This window comes from Lactuca sativa, chromosome 1 (assembly GCF_002870075.4).
Source record: "Lactuca sativa cultivar Salinas chromosome 1, Lsat_Salinas_v11, whole genome shotgun sequence".
Taxonomy (NCBI): Eukaryota; Viridiplantae; Streptophyta; class Magnoliopsida; order Asterales; family Asteraceae; genus Lactuca; species Lactuca sativa.
In genome coordinates this window covers 14,739,012-14,761,447 of record NC_056623.2, presented here as the reverse complement: position 1 = coordinate 14,761,447, position 22,436 = coordinate 14,739,012, and the positions used below count along the sequence as shown (strand labels likewise).

Sequence of the window (22,436 nt, the reverse complement as noted above, 5' to 3'; positions counted from 1 at the left end):
AAATGAAGCCTGTAACAAACGTTGACCATTCTTCACGTATCTCATCGATATCAGCAGTTGTGTACTCAGCTTTTCCATCCCCGATCTGTGAAAACATTTGCATATTGTTTTTATTAATAAAAATAGCATATTAACATATTCTGTAACAGTAAGTTGCTATATTTAACAACTAAGCATAAAATGTAAATTATTCTTTCTTAATAGAGCATTGTACTTTCAAATGAATGAAAGCACATATTCTGTAACAGTAAGGATGCCATAAATTATAGTAATGAAAGTAGAATGCTAAATCCTTACATTGGCTTTGACCAACACTTCAATTCCTTCTTCCACTATCTCCTTCATGAACCTTAGCATGTAGTAGCCACATTCGGTAGATCCGGGCTGAACTGGACACTACACAATTACATATAAAATGATCATGTCTATTGATCCAAAAAATAAAGTTAAAACTACAATTTCAATAAGGAATTAAGTGATGACCGTAACATTAACCCAATTTAGTTTAACCCTTTTGTTGGATCCACTTTGTGTAGTGTACAGAACCATTGCCCTATAAAAAACATTAACAAATATGTGTTTATTGTACTCACATCAAGTGTTTTGATAATTTATATTACTTACGAATCAACAATTTGCTTCAACTGCATATTGAAATTGCCAGAGCTCAAGGAATCAAGATAATAGCAAGTATCCGATTTCATGTCTAGTACACCCAATATCCAATGTCTTCTACAAAAACCACAAAAAATGTCAAATAACATAATTGCAGTCATTTTAAAAATAAAATGTCAAATAACAATACCCGGGATTGTAGGGCATAAAGATGATGTCATTGCCCTTTCTTTTAGACAACCGATCTGCTAAACCTCTGCTTGCATCGTCAATATTCTTAGATTTCCCTTTACGCGTACTTGGTGAGATTACTGTCGGGTTCACAAAGCAAATTCCATGGTCTCTTTCTGGGGAGCCATACTTCAATTTGTTAAACAACACCCTGTTATCATACAAACACTAAATTCATTAAACATTTTTTTTAAGACACATTGTTATTTAAATTAAATTTCTTGCACTTACATCATATAAGACACAATAACAGCACCGGTCAGCTCATCCATTGTAAGAACTGCTTCAAAATCATCCCAAGTTAAGTACGTGTAACTATCGTACCCAAAAAGATCATTCTCACTCTACACTCTTATAGAATCAACCTTTGTAACTTGTCCATCAGCCATCATTGCAGTCATTTTCAAAATACTACTGTTCTCAATCCTTATCCTTGTCTTCATCTGTGCTCTGGTCCACCTTCTTTGCACGGTCACATTTTGTTTCTCCTTTTTAATCTTCTTTTCTATTCCAATCACTTCTTCCACATCATTCCCTTCTTCCACATCATTCCCTTCTTCCATATCACATGGTTGTTTTTCTCCATCAACCATTTTTCCTGTCCCCTTTTCTTTCTTATTACTTCCTATTTCTTCTTTTGGAGGTGTTGCATCTTCCTTCACTGGTGTTACATATTCATTCACTGGTGTTGCAGCTTTCTTCACTGGGGTTGCATGCTTTTTCACAGATTTCGCCACCACTTTTCCCTACAAATGCAATCAAAAATACAAAATGAAACAGGAATCATTTACTGAATTGAAGCTGAAAAAGAACTCACTCAAATATCAGAAAAATTAAGATAACCAAGGGAAAATATGTTCAAATAGTATTACCAGGTCAGAGCATCGAATAACTAAGTGTCTTGGCCAGCTTAGTATGTGTCCCAGTGCATCTTTGACCTTCACAATGAACTCCTCTTCAAGTGGAAAGGGTACTAAAGCTTCTCCTTGCAAAATTGTTTCAATCATAACTTTAATGTTTTCATCTGTTACATAAACATAAAAAATAATTAAGATCCAATCTTCTAAAAAATGAAAATATATAAATAATAATAATGCAAATATATTTCAAAATACCCGATGCTTTCATTATGGTTCCTTTAGCAACTACATTTGCAGCAAATTCAACCGCAAGAAGACATGAATTATCCTGCAAAATATAGTATGTTAGTTTGTAGAAAAAGAAAATTATTTAAATATATTTTTCATAATTGTCTTCAAGGACTTACAAGTGATTCATTCTGTGGTTGTTTTTCAAAATCTTCAATGACGCCCCCTATTTGGCAACTTGCAGCTTCAGAAACATTAAGTATACCTCTTTTTAGTTTCTCCAAGTCATCTTCAAGTTTGTTGATTCGTTTATCCACCCTCTCGTTCTCAATCTCCAAGTAATACTTAACATTCTTGGGTAAATAAAAGTATTGTTGTGGCGTTATAAATTTACCCATCCTTCGTACACGCCCACGTTGTTCCTGAGTACCCAACGCCTCTGTAAGCACATCATGTGTTCCACATGTAACCTCTCCAAAGCTTCCCGATTTTTGAAGCTCATCCTGTAAAATAAAATGGGACAAATGTTATTTTTTTTATATATTTGGGAATTAATGAAACTCACAATTTTATCAACAATCGTCTTCACATCTGCATCGTATCCTCCTGTCTTCAACTCTCTTGGTTTTTTCCACAACATTGTCCTATCAATCTCCTCTTCCGTCTTGCCGGTTTCTTGCATCTAAATTATCAAGAATAACAAAATCAATTAACATAAATATATACAAATAAAATAATCAATATTCAGTGGGAATCATACAATGTCATTAATGAGTCCAGCATATCCTTTTCTGCTCAAACGATGATTGTATTTATGATGTGCACGAGTATTTTTAGTTTTCATACTTTTCTCCTGCATTAGAAACATTAAAATTATAAATACAAACATTAAAATTGTAACTACAAATGCATATAGGAAAAGTTTAACAAACCTCCCACTTCTTTGTAACTCTATGGGATACAAAAACTTTCTAATCTTCTTTCTTTATAATCGGATAATCTTTCGGAGGTTTGAATAGATTTGCCTTGGGATCTTTACTTCGGTTCTTAATGAACTTGGCATATAGATAATGCTTGAAGTTTCTCCACTTCTTCCCGATCGATTGGAGAATTTGCTTCCAGCTCTTTGGGTCAACTACAAACTTTTCTTGAAACATAAAAAAAGGTTGGTTCAAAAACAAATCTGAACAGGGACAAAAATAGATCTGAACAAAGGTAATAACAGGAAGAAAACAGAGACTTACCAAAACCTATTGCCATAATCCTTCCCTTACTTCCTCACTAACTTCTAGCCACGAGCCATAGGTTATGGGAACCATTGTTCTTGCAACCAAACCCTCAAAAGTAGACAGTTTTGTGGCTTCCATTCCAACCGGGACACCTTTTTTATTGTAAGTTATTACAAGCTTCACTTTATTGGCTTTTGTCTTTGTTGTCGGACCTCTTTGTTTGGAGTCCTCATCGTGATCAGAAGCTGAATCTGATTCCATGTCACAAAAACACAACCTGTTTCAACAAGATTCAAATTAAATTAAGTACGTTGTTATTTGTTGCAGTTGGACATTGATTAATCACATTCAAAATCTGAAATAAAACCATACCAAAAACTTTATTATTCTGCAAAAAAAATATTTAAACTAATATGCCCTCGCCATCCGGACGCGTACACAAAAAATCATCATCAAGGTCTAATAAAGCGGACTCTTGTGTTAAATCAAAAGTAACATCAAATTCCAACATATCATCAGTTTCACCATTTGATCCATACTTGTACATCCTACGAGGTGTGAATCCAACAACATGCAAATTCTCATCTTGTTGATCTTGAACATAAAAAACCTGTTTGACTTGACTAGCTAATACGAAGGGTTCAGACTTTTGACCAAGCCTATCAAAGTTAACTACCGTGAATCCTAAATCATCCTTTTTTACTCCACGACTATCAACCCAATCACACATGAATACAGGAATACGAAACATGTGATAATTAAGATCCCATATCGCCTTTATACGACCGAAGTAAGTAACAGCACCATATACAGGATTGGAGTCTTTTGCACTAGCAATCTGCATAGTATGTGCAACTAAAGACACTCCACTGCATTGAGTTGTTCTAGACTCATCTCGAGATGTTGTATGAAAATGATATTCATTTATGGCAAAACCGCCATATTTAGTAATAGCAAAATTAGGCCCTTTGGCCAACCAACGAACATCATCACAAATATCTTCCCCGTTAGCCAAACGTTTTCCAACCTAATAGAAAAATATCTAATTAATGTAATTCAAAAAAATAATTAAAAATATTGTAATTCTAACTATCTTATTTTAAAAACAAACCTCTTTCTTAAACCAACTAATAAATGTCCGACTATGTTGGCTCTGCAACCATGTACTCTTGCGAGCATGACGGGGGTTCAGATCCTTCAATTCCAACATATGTTGCCTGAAGTGTATTACAAGTTAAAAGAATGTTTTATATGATAGATAATGGTATAAGAGTATACAGTTTCATGTAATTCTTACTCTATATATGGCTCCACAACAGCAGTGTTTCGTAATACATAAAGATGAGCTTGATCAAGTAACTGAGCATCTACAGCATCAATTGTAGCCTTTGATAAAGGCTTGCCACTGTGGATTCTTTCATCAACACGCTCATGAGGATTGCCAATTGATTTCTTGTTTTTTAAGTAGTCTGAACAAAATTCTAAGGCCTCCTCTGCCACATAACACTCTGCAATGCAACCCTCGGGTCGATGATGATTTCTTACATACCCTTTAAGTGTTTTCATGTATCTCTCAAATGGATACATCCACCTAAAATGAACCGGGCCACACAACCTCACCTCTCTAACTAAATGCACCATCAAGTGAGTCATGACATCAAAAAATGAAGGAGGAAAGTACTTCTCTAACAAACGTAATGTTAATACGATGTCACTTTGCAACTTGCCTAGCTTACTAACATCAACAACTTTACTACACAACTCATTGAAAAAAATGACATAGGCTTAGGATAGTTCTTCGCACCTTCACATCTAACACCCCTTTGATTGCAAATGGAAGAAGTTGTTGCATTAGTACATGACAATCATTAGACTTCAAACCATTCATCTTTGAAACATCATCCGACACGAGATTCTTGAAATTAGAGCAATACCCATAAGGAACTTTTATGTTAGACAGGGTTTCATAAAATAGATGTTTCTCTGCGGAATTCAATGTGTACTTGGCAGGCGGAAGCCAATGTCGATCCCCTTTAGGTTCAGGTCGTAATTCAGTCTTGATGCCCAACGCTTCAAGATCTTGTCGTGCTTTTAATCCATCCTTCGTCTTGTGAGGCAAATTCAACGTTGTCCCATAAACACTCTCGGTCACATTTTTTTCTATGTGCATGAGATCTAACTGATGGCGAACAGGCAACTTCTTCCAATATTCAAGTTAAAAAAAAAATCGACTTTTTATGCCAAAAATTAGATCTCTCGTCGATACTTTCTTTTTTCTTCTTTGTCTTTTCCTTCTTTGGCGTTTCCTTCTTTGACGCTCCCTTCCTTGACTTTATCTTCTTTAACTTTATCTTCTTTGATCCTACCTTCTTTGATACTACCTTCTTTGGCTTTATCTTCTTACCCCGTGTAGTCTCAAATCCCGCCAGATAGTCATAAATCTCTTCACCTGATGATGGTTGTGGCATAAAATCGTGCTCCTGTTGATTGTTGAAATGTTTTTTTCTTTTGCGAAAAGGATGTTCAAGTGGTAGGAATCTTCTATGCCCAAGGAAGCATACTTTTTTGGACTTTGGCAACCATTGTGAACAAGTATTCTTTGAACATATTGGACAAGCATAATAACCTTTGGTAACACACCCCGAAAGATTACCATACGCGGGAAAATCACTTATAGTCCAAAGTAATATTGCTCTTAAATTGAAGTATTCTTTCTTATGAGAATCAAAAGTCTCAACGCCAGTTTCCCACAAGAGCTATAGATCTTCTATCAATGGTGCCAAGTAGACATCAATATTGTTACCAGGTTGGTTTGTCCCGGATATCAACAGAGTCAACATCATGAATTTTCTTGACATACACAAATAAGGGGTAGATTATATGTTATTAGGATAACCGGCCAACAACTATGCTTGGAACTTAATGACTTGTGTGGATTGATACCATCAGCAGACAAGGCTAATCTAAAATTTCGTTTTTCTTGTCCGAATTCTTTCCACGTGTTATCAACAAGCTTCCAAGAAGGGGTATCGCGAGGATGAGTAAGCTTCCCACTATTGACCCGACCTTGTGCATGCCAAGTTAAGTCATGTGCAATTTGTGGTATTGAAAACATTCTTCTAAATCTAGGGATGATAGGAAAATACCACAAAACTTTTGAAGGTACGTTTTTGGAATTCTTCTTCCAACGAGAAGTGCCACAAGTTGGACATTGAGAAGCATCTTTATGTTCTTTACAGAATAGAACAAAATCATTTTCACATGCATGAATCTTCTCATATTGTAGACCTACTCCTTTTAGCAACTTCTTGGACTCATATATCGAGCTAGGGATGGTATTGTTTGTTGGTAAGATATCTTTTAGGACAGACAACAAAGCATCAAAACTAGCATCAAACCATCCAAATTGACCCTTCAAATGTTGGAATTTCAATAATCCACTAAGTGCATTATACTTTGACCCTACATAAAGTGGCTTATCACACTCTTCAAGAAGTGATTTCAACGAATCAGGTTCATCGTCTACGTATTTGAAGGCATCATGAAGCATATCCTTTGTATAAATAGCATCAGGAGGAATGGAATTGTTAGGGCATCTAGAATCAATATTGGGTTGTTTTTCTCCATGGAAAGACCAAATCTTATAATTCTCATCGAAGCCGTGGGCAAACAAATGATAATGGACATTGTCAATTGAGTGGTGACACAAATTGATGCAATTTACACAAGGGCATGGAATAACATCTAACTTTGGATTATTAGTTTGTGCAAACTCTAGAAAAGCATTCACACCTTCATCATATGCATTTGATAATCTACTAGAGGAAATCCATGATTTATCCATTAAACATTTGTTGCCAACCTACATAATTATTTACCATTTAAAGCAATAATGATTACGCATGTTTAGGGACAAAAACTATGCAAAAACAAAACTGTACAGGGCCAAAACTATACAGGGACAAAAAAATTGTACAGGGGCCAAAACTGTACAGTGACAAAACTGAAGCATGGACCAAAACTGTATAGGTTATCAATTACTTTTTAAGCATCCAGTTACTTTTTCAGCTTGTTTGAATATTTTTATGTGTTTGTTATAAAATTTTATGAACTTTTACAGAAATTTGAAAATTAGAAATACTTTTAAAATTTTGAATATGATCTTTTGCAGAAATTTGAAAGTTAGAAATGGGCTAAACAGGTGTCCAACACAAAACCACCTGCAAACCCGTTACTTCATAATTTATGTGTTTGGCCTTTTTACCCTTGGGTGGTCAATCTGTTTAAAATTAGCTTTATTTTTCAATATGTAATTATCTAACTGTAATATTTTCTTTAATAAATATAGATTGCTCCAAGCCAAATCTTACAAATATAAATACATGCATTTGATATTTGGTTTCACGTATTTTTAAGAATGGGAATCAGTGAAAGTTGTGTTAGTTAGATAGAAAGTAACTGCCATAATTAGGTATTAACTGTCAGTTGACAGTTACATTCTAAAAATGTATAAATATTTATGTTTGATGTTAATTGTGATTAATACTGCATAAGAACTTCCTATAGGTATGGCTGTTCTTTGTTGTTTTTTTCTTTCTTTCTTTCTCTTCTGTCTTTGTTGGTTAATGAGTTGATGTTTCTACTTGTTTCCATTCCTGATTTAATGTGGCAGATTGAGGTTAGTAAAATTTTCATCACACATCGATTAATTATCATTTTATTATTATTTAAAGATGATTGAATTGATTTGTATGAATCATGTGAAAGGGTGAGTACCTAAGATCTATAAAAGATCTGTTAGAAAAGAAGGAGCACAACTGCAACCTAATCAAGGTAACTCACAGTCACAGGTAAACTCTCTGTTTCTCAAGGTTGTTTTTATTATCTGTAATAACTTTAGTTATAGATTAATTATTGTTTTTATTATAATATGATTGAATTGATTTGTATGAATCCTGTTAAAGGGTGAACATGATGGATCTGTTAGAAAAGAAGAGGTGTAGGTGTTATATGTATTGCTTGTAGAGTAGCAAGAAGCTTTTTGGATGACATTCTTTTTAATCTCATTCTGTTGAGCTATATGTTATATGTATTGCTTGTAGAGTATGTACAATATATGTTAGGCTTTTGATTATTTTTAATGTTAAGTTAAAAATGCTTGGATATTTTAAACGAATATTCACAAAAATGAATTTTTAATCAAAATAATATAATAGAATCTATATTAGAAAACGAAAAATAAAAAACTTATGTACCCTAAAAAATAGATAGATTAAAAATAAATACCTTTTCTTACCTGAGTATGTGGAATATCAGTGTAATTTATAGCAAAAACTGTTGCTTTATCACCCTTTGAGCCTGCAGCAAGTAACAAAAAAATTGTAACTCATTGTAACTATATGCATATTGCAATGCACAATTATGAAAAAAATTAACGAACATTAGCATTTAGCAAGTTATGTGTGAAGAAAGGTTCACATAATGCAAGCTTGGATATTATACTTTGAAGCATGCGTTTGTTGCTTCTGGCTCTAAGGATTTGAACATTGGTGGGACAAGAGACTGGCATGCATATATATTCAAGAGAAACAGCCAAATGGAATTGTATTCATTCTAATATAGGGGTAAAAAATCATGGTACTGTGATAACTGATGCATACATTGATGTTACTGTAAAAAATAGCTTTTTGCACTCAGCTTCTCTTTTTATATACGAGATAAAAGTACCTGATCTTCAAAAATTCACATTAAATCACTCATAAATCCAATTAAAAAGACTTTTTAGTTGTTAAAATCGCCTAAGAGCTTTCTAAAACTCGAATGTTGTAAGTTTCTTGAAAAGACTTCATTAAAGTAACTAAAAATCACGTTTTCATAAAGCAAGCAATGTTGTCAACTCAGAAATCATGCCCATTTATGCTTTAGTGTGACCATGAAACTAACCACAGTCAGATTATGTCAAAGCCTAGAAACATCTCATTCATCAATCCTATTATAAGTATACAAAATGCAAAGCTAGAATAGTAATTTTTGCCATGTAAGCTAATTTTTTTGGCAGTGCCCATCATACCTACTTGCATGGGAAACTAGGGAGATCAACCGTCTAAATGACTAAAAGTAGGTTCTACTCCTAATTGCATTTGATCATAAGTGAAAATGTTTCTTGTAGGAATAAATTAATAAGTGGAGGAGATACTAACCGTATAAGATGCACAGCACCAAGCCACATACTGCTGTAGTTACCACCCAGATCAATGCACTTTTAATCCTCTTGCCAATAGTCCTACAAGCAAAAATAGTTAGAAGCATAAATACATACACTTTCAATGTTTAATATGCTCTAATGATGTGGGCCCCATTAGGACAAGACACAACATCATAAATTTATGGTGATTACCAACAAATGATGTGGTGTTTGTATTGAACAGGTTGAACTAATGCGTGGTTTAGAAGATAGAGATGATGAATACAAGACAATGTTAAATGAGAAGCTTCGTTTCAAAATCTAAAGCTTAGATTAAGAAATTTTAATATCTTCAGTCAAAGGATACATTGTGTGTTCTCAAATTTCGATTATGATTACGGCATCCCTCTTCATAGTTCGAATTGTGAGAACATGACACATAAAATATTATGGCAAAAGATTGGTAAAGTATCATATCTTTATGTAAGACATTATGCATCGTGTCCCATACGCTTCGGGTATAGGATCGATTGTAAATGCTATAGTATTTTACCATTCTAAAATTTTCCAAATGTCTAGCGCATTAAGAGGGAAAAAGGAATAGAATTGGTTTTGACTGAAAGAATTTAACAACTATCAAAGGATGATCCAAAGTTCGCTGAGGATTGATCGCTTGTAAGTAGTTGAAAGTATGGTATTGGATGGACCATATCGACATTATTACGAATAGATAAGATTCTATTAAGAATGAGTTGTCATATGGCAAATGTGGAAATGTTTCCATATTGGGAGTTGGATATTGAGAGTCTATGCCTAGATTAGAAACTTTTATGCAAGAAGGATGTTCAAAGGAATGTACTTTGAATGTGAGACTTCACATCTATGGAATTGTCTTGTAACAATTTCTAAGAAAGCACTTTGTAATTTCATTAGCCAAGTCTTGGTGACTTTTGTGCTATGACTTTACGAAAGGATCGTTGCGTAAAATGTTAGAATCTAGCATATTCTAGTAGTGGCAAGAACCTTGTGTTCCTACACTAATAATTAGGATTAAGGAATTGTGAAATGAGCATCATTGGAAAAGTTTTCAGGTGATCTATTTCACAAAGCATGGACCATAGGAAACAAAGTGTGCATGTTTAGAGCATGGGACAATTGTTGGTATAATTCAAGTAATGAGTTCATTATCCGAAACATTAAATGATAAATAATGAGTAATCAATATGATGGATAAATAGAAGGGTTTTATTTACTCTCACAAGTTTGGGGCCATATAGGATTAAGTATTGTTGTCATGTTTCAATTTGCATGTTTTGACTTCCAGAATAACTAGGTTATTCAAACATCCACAGTTGGTCATACGTTGGGAGTAGGTATGAATAAAGACTGTCATGAATCTGTCTGTAGATTGTCTGAAGTGTTTAGACATGGCACAAGTTTGCTGCAGAGTTCGTGAGTGCTTTGATAAGATTAAAGTATTGGATTAAACCCACGCTCACTTGGATCACTTCACAGTTTTATCACGAGTGATTAGTGAGACGATAATATTGTATATTCTTGAAACCGAGATGTGTGAGTTGTTATTTGCTGGTCGGTTGCACATTGATAATAAGTAAACGCACCAGTAACTTGGTGTTATAAAACTTATTGTTATGTGTGATTCGATCAGTAAATGCAAGCGAGCATTTGAGTCGAAGTTTATCCATTCCTTTTATCCAAAGTGGGATAAAAGCGATATCTGTGGGCCTCTCGATGATTTAGTGATGACATCTAAGCGCTTGGCCAAGCCGGGACTAAGTTGATGTGTTCAATTGTAGTCTGTTATCAGTCGTCATGAATCGGAAGTCGGGAAATAGTATAGAGAGAATGATTGAAATTCATGTCTTTTGTCTATACGATATCTTTAGAATGGAGGGATATATAATCCCTTATCTAGAGGACACGCTATCTGATAAGATCAGAGTTGACAGCGGCTTTTGAAAGCTACGATTGCTGATCAGGTTTTGAAGTCATACGGAAAATAGTTATTAGACTTATCCAAGTGGGAGACTGTTGGATTAGTGTCTAAGTCCATAACTATTTTGGTATGTACTTGACCCGATTATGAGCATGGTCCTTTTGGGTTGCCTTCACCATAGCAATATGTAGGATGATTTAAGGAGAGAAAGGTATAAATATGATTTATTAATATATTATGAGAATAATTTATTAAAGGAGAAATCATATTGTTTAATTAATATTAGTCAAGAATTAATTGTTAATTAATTTTGTGGCTAAAAGAGATTAATTAAACTTAGGGGACTGAAGTTGTAATTATAAGATAATTATAATTGGGCTATGGATCACCAAATAATATATAGGTTGGACGAATTCTATGGGTAGCCCATTAGAAATCGTCCAAGGGATATGTTTAAGGAGTCCATGGGCTGCTTAGGGCCTAAGCAGTCAAATTAGGGTTTCCTAGTTGTAAACCCTAATAGCCTACATGTATATAAAGGGCCCCTATGCCCCAAAAACGTGAACAAGTCTTCCATTAGGGTTTCCAGCCGTTTTTGGTGCCTCCCTTTCTTCTCCTCTTCATCCAAGTTGCATATGGTGTTTGTGACTCCATTAGAGGTACTACACTTGTGGTACTTGCTTTCAAGAGCTAAGGAAATTCAAGGAACTAGTTGTTATTGCTATATAACAACAAAGGTATGTATTCTAGCTTTATACATGAATTTCGAAAATTATAGTAGCATGCCAGGTTTCTTTTTGTGTTCATAAAGCTGTATAACTAATAGTGAAAACATAGATCCAATACTAGGGTTGTATGCACACATAGGATTGTTTGTGTCAAACCCATCAGTGGTATCAGAGCCATTGGTTTTTGTTTTCTATTAGCTTTTATTAAAATTTATGAACTTGACATATTAGGGTTTATGGCTAATGAACCCTAAAGGCTAGGTATTTTTCGCAATTAGGGTTGCTAAACCCTAGATGGCGATTTTTGCTAGGGTTTCCCAAATCCTTTCCTTAGCCTCCAAGATTTTGAAATCTAGGGTTTTCCAACCCTTGGATTTCGAAATTACCTCCTTCCCCAAGGTTAGATGCTAAATTTTAGGGATTTGGATAATCCCATATCTTGTAATTATCTTTTAATTGTTAAATATGCTAATTAAAGATCTTGAATTATCCCATCCCTTATTTTCGAGATTTAGAGAGGGATTCAAGGGATTTGGATATCTTAGATGTATAATTGGTAATTATCCTCATGATCTAGATAATCCCTTGTGATTTAATAATTTAAATTAATTGTTTAATTTATGGTAATTATTAAATCAACAATTTTAATATTTAAAATTTTAATTTAAATGTCTCAAATTCAAAATTTTAAGTGAGATTAAAACCTAATTGTTTTGAAGAGTTTCAAAACTTGCCCTCAAGTTTTGGAATTTAAATTGTTGATTAAAAGTTAATTTTGAAAGTCTAAAATCCAAAACCCTGATTTTGAAAAGTTCAAATTAAACCCTTATGGTTTTATTAAATTAATTAAGTGTATAAAAGAGATTTAATAAATCCATAATGATTTTGGTTAATTAAAAGTATAATTTAAACCACCTAGTATTTTAAAAGTGTAAAATACACCCTTATACTATATATAACATTAAAAGTTTAATATTATATATGTATAACTAAAAATTCAGTCTTACCGTTAGTAGGCCTCATTCACGAAGCTAGTCTATAAGGGGTGTTTAAGGAAATTGCCTATAAAATGGCGATTGAATGGGTATCCACTCTTACCCACCGCACTCTTGACTAGTGGAGGGTCGTTAGCCGAACGGGTAGGATAGGACAGAAACCTTCCATTATAAGTATAATGAAGTACAAAGTAACTAAATGCTTTTTTCAAATTCCCAAATCATAGTTACTTTAGGCAAAAGGTGAAATTGTATGCTAACCCATGGAATTACACTTCGTACCCTTGTCAAACGTTAGTGGAGCGTGTGTGGTTAACCGGCACACTAATTTGGGGATGACATTGGTAGCGAAGGGTGACTCGATGTTTTTCATAGATCAATGGAGCGTGTGTGGCTAACCGGCACATTGATTAGGTGATAGTAACATTGGGTGCACCACGTGATTCGCATGGTTATTCACACCTTGTTTGTGATCCTCGGCATCCCAGTCACGAATAGTAGGGCATAATCGAGATTAAACATGCCATTGAAGAGTTCAATGAGTCTCAAAAGATCTAGGAGTTTCAATTCATTTAAAACTTAAACTTCTTTTTCGTTTTTCATGGTGGAAATTGGTAAATCGTCATTTACCTACCTTCAAATATTCTGCAACTAGATTACGGCATCCCTCTTCTAGGTTGTAGAGTATTGTGTTGGATCCTAGCTTGATGTTTCATTTGGGTGTTGCATCAAGAATTCTAATCAACTTAACTTGAATTTTCTCCCGTTTTGTAGATGTCTGAATCTTACAATAGTCTTCCCAAATCCTTTGGAACAAGCTTTCCAAATGAAGATGACGTTCCGAGATACGATCAAGGAAATGAGAGTCATGCTTCACTTCCTCCACCTCCTCCAATTGTTCTCCCTGACCCACAAGTTCAAAGGCTTGAAAAGTTCAAGCTCACTCAATCCCTTTTGGCAAGTAAACACGAAGATGGGAAACCTGTGTGTGCGCACGTCTTAGAGATGAAAACACACATTGATAGGTTAAACATGTTGGGTGTCAAGATTTCAAGTGGGTTGGATATTGACTGGGTTCTTCAGTCACTTCCTGAATCATATAGTGAGTTCGTTAGAAAGTACTATATAATGGACCACGACGTGACCCTAATTGATCTCACCTATTTGCTTAGAGCTACTGAATCAACAATGATTTGGCGTGCTGGTCAAGCAAATTTGTCTAGTGAATCAAACTCCCAAACTTCAATGGACACTGGCAACATTGGAAGTGCAGAAAGAACTAAGTCTGTGATTGTCCGATGTGTTGTGCCAAAGGAGTCTATTTGCTTTTATTTCCAAGAGAAGGGGCATTGGAAACGAAGCTGCCCTAATTATCTGAGAGATCTAAGAGATGGGAGAGTCAAGACGTATGACTCTACTTCAGGTAAAATCCATTAACTAACTCTTTTAAGTTCCTATTCTAGATTCTTAATACATGATGTGATAAGATTACATTTTGATGTTTTGTAGGATCGAAGAAAAGAGAGGAAACTTGAGAAAAGAAGTGAGCTGAATCTGATCATGAAGAAATGGATTTCGATCGCATTACTTGAAGAATGGATTCTTGAGCTACTACTTGGAGTTAGAATAGATTGTTAAGAAATATGTAATAACATAGTTTTTCAATTGAGTTGAATTGTAAGGACAAAATTTTTTCCGCAATAAAATGAATTTTGACTTTATCTTATTTATTTATCCTTGCAATGGCATGTATGAAAGAATTGATGTTTGAATGTTTCTATTATTAGCAATAATGGATTTGATTCTTAATTGTGTTATTTGTGGAAATGTCAAAATTTTACCAAATAGGGAGAGTTTCTCATCACCCAAGTTTCAATTGGATAGAAACTTGGAATCATGCAATGTGCATTGTATGATGAATGAAAAACTTTCACATTTGGGAACCTTAGACTAATTCTTTGGCAAAGTGTCAATTGAAGGACTAGGAGATCGAGTACACTAGGTCGTACGTTGATCAAGTCTACCACAAGAGTGACAAAGATATTCGTCATGATTTACTAAAGTTTAGTAAATATGGTTATACTTATAAGATTAAGTATAATTCTAAGTTGATTGAAAGAGTTTCAATGAATAGTAGAACGAATAAAGAAGAATCAAGTAGGCAGAAAGATAAAAGTTTCTCTATTCTAAGAAGAAGGGAGAATACCTTTTATTGTGTTTTATGATAAGTCTTTATGATTAAGAACCATGTCTCAATTGATCCTCTAAGTGAGTCTTAGTGCGATTGCATGTCTAAGAAGAGGAATTGAGAATTGTAGAAATGGTTAAATCAAAGAGTCAATCATACTTCGTTCCAATATCAAGTCTTAGAGTCAAGATTGTGACATTGAGTGAAAAGTCTTAAGTAGGTTTATAACACTCATCAAATGTGGAATTTGGAAAAGTTTTCTTATTCTTGCACATTTGAAATTGGTAAGTTGTGCTGTCTTGGATAAGACAAAGACCAACTAGGACCAATTGTGTGAAGTGTTTTGTCTTGATAAATGCTTCACTAACTATTGAATATTTGTTTGTCAAGAAATGTTTCTTGACAAGAGAATCTTATATGTCAAGAAGTCAGTGGGAGTCTTAATGGTCTTGAAAAGGTTTCAAGAACAAATCACGAATAAACCTTATCGATCATCACTAGCACACGACTTGAGGTTTACAACCTATCGTGCTGACATTGTTTTGTTTCTGTGCCATTCCAATTGAGTTAATTGTGTATATGAGTTCTATGAGTTCTCATTTGAATACACACTAAAGCCTTAGTCGATGGAAAGTAAATTGATATGTAAGGACAAGTTACTAAACTACTTGGAAGGCGTGGTGGGCACTCGTGTTACCATAGGGCAAGAAATCAAGATTAAAAAAGTTCAGTCCATATGAGTTTGGATTTGTCGCAAACCTTGTTTTTGGCAAATTCACATGGATAGGAACTCATACACCATAAAATCTAAGTGTCATAAGATTCCCTCCTTCATGAAAATGACTGTGAGGAAATGCTTTCACTAAGAGAGATTTTAAGCAGATAACAATTGTGAAAATTGTATTCTCAAATTCGATTATGGTTACGGCATCCCTTTCCATAGTTCGAATTGTGAGATTTGGCAATTAGTTTCAACATTTGGAACTTAGTAACATAAGTTATGAATTGTTTAAACACACATATGAGCTATCTAAGGCAAAGGTGTATAAGGTTAAGAAGCTTAGATAAAGGCTTATCGAAGCATCTGGTATTAGAAATATGGATTTCAGAGATTCAATAGGCATTGTTTTCTGAAAGTTCATTTGTTTTCTGAATACATGTCAAAGCTAGTGGGAGCATAAATGTTATGCTTATATGATAATCATCATGATAGTGGGAGCATAAGTGTTATGCTTGTATGATTGTTATGGCGAGTATTGCAAGTTAGCAATATTAATTATAGAAAAACAAAGATTCCATTTGCAAAGTTGCATGGGTTGAAAAGTTGTTTTGCTATAATTAAGGGAGAGAATATTATACTTCGTTTCAAAATCTAAAGCTTAGATTAAGAAATTTTAATATCTTCAGTCAAAGGATACATTGTGTGTTCTCAAATTTCGATTATGATTACGGCATCCCTCTTCATAGTTCGAATTGTGAGAACATGACACATAAAATATTATGGCAAAAGATTGGTAAAGTATCATATCTTTATGTAAGACATTATGCATCGTGTCCCATACGCTTCGGGTATAGGATCGATTGTAAATGCTATAGTATTTTACCATTCTAAAATTTTCCAAATGTCTAGCGCATTAAGAGGGAAAAAGGAATAGAATTGGTTTTGACTGAAAGAATTTAACAACTATCAAAGGATGATCCAAAGTTCGCTGAGGATTGATCGCTTGTAAGTAGTTGAAAGTATGGTATTGGATGGACCATATCGACATTATTACGAATAGATAAGATTCTATTAAGAATGAGTTGTCATATGGAAAATGTGGAAATGTTTCCATATTGGGAGTTAGATATTGAGAGTCTATGCCTAGATTAGAAACTTTTATGCAAGAAGGATGTTCAAAGGAATGTACTTTGAATGTGAGACTTCACATCTATGGAATTGTCTTGTAACAATTTCTAAGAAAGCACTTTGTAATTTCATTAGCCAAGTCTTGGTGACTTTTGTGCTATGACTTTACGAAAGGATCGTTGCGTAAAATGTTAGAATCTAGCATATTCTAGTAGTGGCAAGAACCTTGTGTTCCTACACTAATAATTAGGATTAAGGAATTATGAAATGAGCATCATTGGAAAAGTTTTCAGGTGATCTATTTCACAAAGCATGGACCATAGGAAACAAAGTGTGCATGTTTAGAGCATGGGACAATTGTTGGTATAATTCAAGTAATGAGTTCATTATCCGAAACATTAAATGATAAATAATGAGTAATCAATATGATGGATAAATAGAAGGGTTTTATTTACTCTCACAAGTTTGGGGCCATATAGGATTAAGTATTGTTGTCATGTTTCAATTTGCATGTTTTGACTTCCAGAATAACTAGGTTATTCAAACATCCACAGTTGGTCATACGTTGGGAGTAGGTATGAATAAAGACTGTCATGAATCTGTCTGTAGATTGTCTGAAGTGTTTAGACATGGCACAAGTTTGCTGCAGAGTTCGTGAGTGCTTTGATAAGATTAAAGTATTGGATTAAACCCACGCTCACTTGGATCACTTCACGGTTTTATCACGAGTGATTAGTGAGACGATAATATTGTATATTCTTGAAACCGAGATGTGTGAGTTGTTATTTGCTGGTCGGTTGCACATTGATAATAAGTAAACGCACCAGTAACTTGGTGTTATAAAACTTATTGTTATGTGTGATTCGATCAGTAAATGCAAGCGAGCATTTGAGTCGAAGTTTATCCATTCCTTTTATCCAAAGTGGGATAAAAGCGATATCTGTGGGCCTCTCGATGATTTAGTGATGACATCTAAGCGCTTGGCCAAGCCGGGACTAAGTTGATGTGTTCAATTGTAGTCTGTTATCAGTCGTCATGAATCGGAAGTCGGGAAATAGTATAGAGAGAATGATTGAAATTCATGTCTTTTGTCTATACGATATCTTTAGAATGGAGGGATATATAATCCCTTATCTAGAGGACACGCTATCTGATAAGATCAGAGTTGACAGCGGCTTTTGAAAGCTACGATTGCTGATCAGGTTTTGAAGTCATACGGAAAATAGTTATTAGACTTATCCAAGTGGGAGACTGTTGGATTAGTGTCTAAGTCCATAACTATTTTGGTATGTACTTGACCCGATTATGAGCATGGTCCTTTTGGGTTGCCTTCACCATAGCAATATGTAGGATGATTTAAGGAGAGAAAGGTATAAATATGATTTATTAATATATTATGAGAATAATTTATTAAAGGAGAAATCATATTGTTTAATTAATATTAGTCAAGAATTAATTGTTAATTAATTTTGTGGCTAAAAGAGATTAATTAAACTTAGGGGACTGAAGTTGTAATTATAAGATAATTATAATTGGGCTATGGATCACCAAATAATATATAGGTTGGACGAATTCTATGGGTAGCCCATTAGAAATCGTCCAAGGGATATGTTTAAGGAGTCCATGGGCTGCTTAGGGCCTAAGCAGTCAAATTAGGGTTTCCTAGTTGTAAACCCTAATAGCCTACATGTATATAAAGGGCCCCTATGCCCCAAAAACGTGAACAAGTCTTCCATTAGGGTTTCCAGCCGTTTTTGGTGCCTCCCTTTCTTCTCCTCTTCATCCAAGTTGCATATGGTGTTTGTGACTCCATTAGAGGTACTACACTTGTGGTACTTGCTTTCAAGAGCTAAGGAAATTCAAGGAACTAGTTGTTATTGCTATATAACAACAAAGGTATGTATTCTAGCTTTATACATGAATTTCGAAAATTATAGTAGCATGCCAGGTTTCTTTTTGTGTTCATAAAGCTGTATAACTAATAGTGAAAACATAGATCCAATACTAGGGTTGTATGCACACATAGGATTGTTTGTGTCAAACCCATCAGTAACAACTCTGACACCCAACTCTGAATTGGCGCTCAAAGTGTATCACCCTTATTTTATAAACAAAGGCCTGTGTCTCACCACTGATTCTAGAGGAGGATTGATTGTACCTGCAATCTCCTTGCCATCTATTTATAACTCGGTCTACCTTGATAAGCCCAGGTGTAAGATGAAACTACTCTTCTCTACTGAGATTGGTACATGGGTGTTTGTCAGTGAAGTTAAATCAACATCAGATATCTCCACGCAAGGAGTCAATGATCCATCTAAGGGGCTAATAGGAGGCTTAACAAATGAAGCCTTGTACAGCTTCGGAGTCCGATTGGAAAAACAGATAGAGTTAGTTCATTCTTCATACAAAGGTTTGTATGCTTTAGGGGAATTAATACCTCCTAAACCTCCGGATCACAATGTTATTTTGGTTCCCTGTTCCACTGTTGAATTGAATTGTCTAGTGGTTGATGTTTATTGGTGTTATATCTTAGTACAATCAACTAGCTGGACCAAAATGCCAATCCTGCTTGTGAAGAACACGTGTATCCATGAGTTGATAACTTCATCCGAGCACCAGAAATTAAGTTCCATCATTGCTGGAGAGATGACATTGTCTGATGCAAAGCCACATATCATGAAGTTTAATGAGCATCAAATGACTCTATTATTGTGGTGGAGAAAGCCTATATGTATGGGAAGACACGCATTTGGTGATCAGTACAAAGCTACTGATGCAATGATTAAAGAACATGGAAAACCGAAGTTGGTGTTTATTCTTGGAGGAGAAGGTGAAGAGATAAACTTGGAGGTTTACAGTTTCACGGGTGTTGGAGCTTTGTCAATGTACAACACTGATAAGTCCATTGTTACTTTTGTTGAAGCCTCAATGAACATAACTTATCAGAAAAAATGGCCACTTTATCATAGCACCAAGAATACCATCCTAAAGAAACATGATGAAAGATTTAAATACATATTTCAAGAGGTTTATGAAAGAAACACGAAGTCAAAGTTTGAGGCTGCTCATGTATGGTATGAACGTAATCTTATCGATGACGTGGTTGCCTATGCTCTCAAGAGTGATGAAAGGTATGTCTAGGAATGCAAAAATTGTGATGGTGATCTTCAAAGCGATCATGAATTGATAACATCAGTCTGGGTGTGTCTGAATGGAAAGACCATTGAAGTTGAAACAACCTATCCACCTGTGACACGACATTACAGGGTGCACCAAAAGAGAGGCAAAACTAGCAAAATCAGCATAGCCTCAATTTGTGTATGGACTTGTGTGATGACCCACATGACAACATTGGATAACAATTCTAAGCTTCTTGATTTTAATGAGAAATTTGAGGCGGCATGTATAGACACTTTTGAATTTGGAAAGATGATAAAGGATCTTGCAATTCTCACGATTTGGACTGTTTTACAAACTCTAGGCTTGAGGACAAGCCTCTACTTCAAGATGGTGGTATTGATAGAGAATGTGATAAAGAATGGATCTTCTTTGAAAACAAGGGAAAAGTTGAGGGACCAAATTGTAATATTGTGTGCTTTCTGTTTTGCTCTTATGTAGAAACATCTCTACGTAGTATAAATAAGTGTAGTCTTAAGAGTATTGAATCATTCAGAATTTTGTAACTTTGAGTATCGGCTTTAGCTTGGGCAGGAAGTTTCTCTTGAGAGAACTTTTCTGATTAGGGCAGGAGGATAATCATTTGGATTTCCTTTCTGATTTGTTCTTATTTCCATTTAGTAATCAAATAGCTTCCTAGATCTATATATCTCATATTTGAGTTTCATTTATCTGTTATTGGATTTTGGTTTCTATCAAAGAGGTTGTGTGATGATCAAAATGCAAAATGAATCAGTGTCTGATTTCATAAATACATACACTTTCAATGTTTAATATGCTCTAACAAGTCTTTTGGTTCCAGAATAAGATGCTTTTTGACTAATTAAGTGAAACAACTTAGAACTTTTTTCTATGTTCTTGAGAAGATCAAGTGTCCTTGCAGAATTTCTCAACAGTTCAAAATAAATCTCGACTCAGACATCTACATTTAGGGTTTAATGAATGCTTCAACCATGATTTCATAATCTCAATCCCCATTACAAATCGTCCATACATACCCCCAATCGAAATGAAAGATACCACACGATTTCATAAGTACAATCAGAAAACATACAAATTACGTTCTACCAGACCAGGGTTCGAAGAACCTGAAGAGAAACATCTCACAGGGGAGTTTGATTAAGAGTATTTTGAGGGATTTTTTTGTCTCTTTTCTTAGGCAACTGACATTATACATACACGGTTAGCCAATCCTTTCTTCACCTTGAGGATAAGGTGAAAGTTTGGGATAAAAAGCAGAGAAAATGTTCGCAAGATGAAAGAAAGGGATAAAAACATTACATATAACTTGAAAAGCTTGAGATTTTACCTTGTGTTCGACTTGAGAAGCTTCAGTAGGTGAGAAACCCTTGAATGTGTTCAACTTAGCATCAGATTCATGGCTACCATGCGCTTCTTCCCCTTGTGTCGACTTTCTTCTACTCTTTCTCTTCTGTTACAGCGTTCTCTGGCCAACCGGGAAGTTCACTTGGCCTAAATCGGTTCAACAGGAACACCTTAATTGGACCTAGGGCACGTAAATTTGAGCAGTCTCCAATGATGTCAGTTAAGCCCACGGTCGTCGGCGAGGCGAAATCAGCCAGAGGAGAAGTAACCTAACGATCGGAGGAGGAGACATTGTCTGCAAGGGGAGGTGAGTCGAGGTCTCAGAGTCGATAGAATTGTAGAGAGTGAAGTGACTGATGAATAGTGAGTGTTAGATATTTTATTAATAACCTCGATTTTTGTGAAGAGACGCGCGCCTTTCACTAAAATTATAATGCGACATTTTGAGACGGCGCACATTTTACATTAAGCGCCCTCCGTGTTTTTAAGTTTTTTACATTAGACACTAAATCTAAGGGCACTCAATCAAACGTGACATATATACTTAAATTTTTTGAAGAGATGACATTTTTCTAATGTCACTCTCTCTTGCGTAACATAGATCAATGAGCATCGTATTTTGCGCGTCGTAAAAGGCCTTTTTTCTAGTAGTGAAAAGATTTCGTCCAAGGGCTCTAAGAGGTGGTTTGTGGTTTGCTTTGGGCTTAAGATAGGAACTAGGGTTTCCTTATTCAAGTCCAGCTTCAAGACTAAGCAACTTAGCCATATATAAATCCCTTAACCCTAAGAAATTTGGATCTATGCATGGCATTGTAACCCTGGCCGATTTTTCTAGTGTCTCTCCAACTCATCCTTTACATTGGGTGTTT

General features: G+C 34.9%; 1 pseudogene; it reads left to right on the top strand.

The window, feature by feature from the left end:
• Positions 1–19,281: 19,281 nt before the first annotated feature.
• Positions 19,282–20,682, top strand: LOC111916708 (isocitrate dehydrogenase [NADP]-like; annotated as a pseudogene).
• The last annotated feature ends 1,754 nt before the right edge of the window (positions 20,683–22,436 follow it).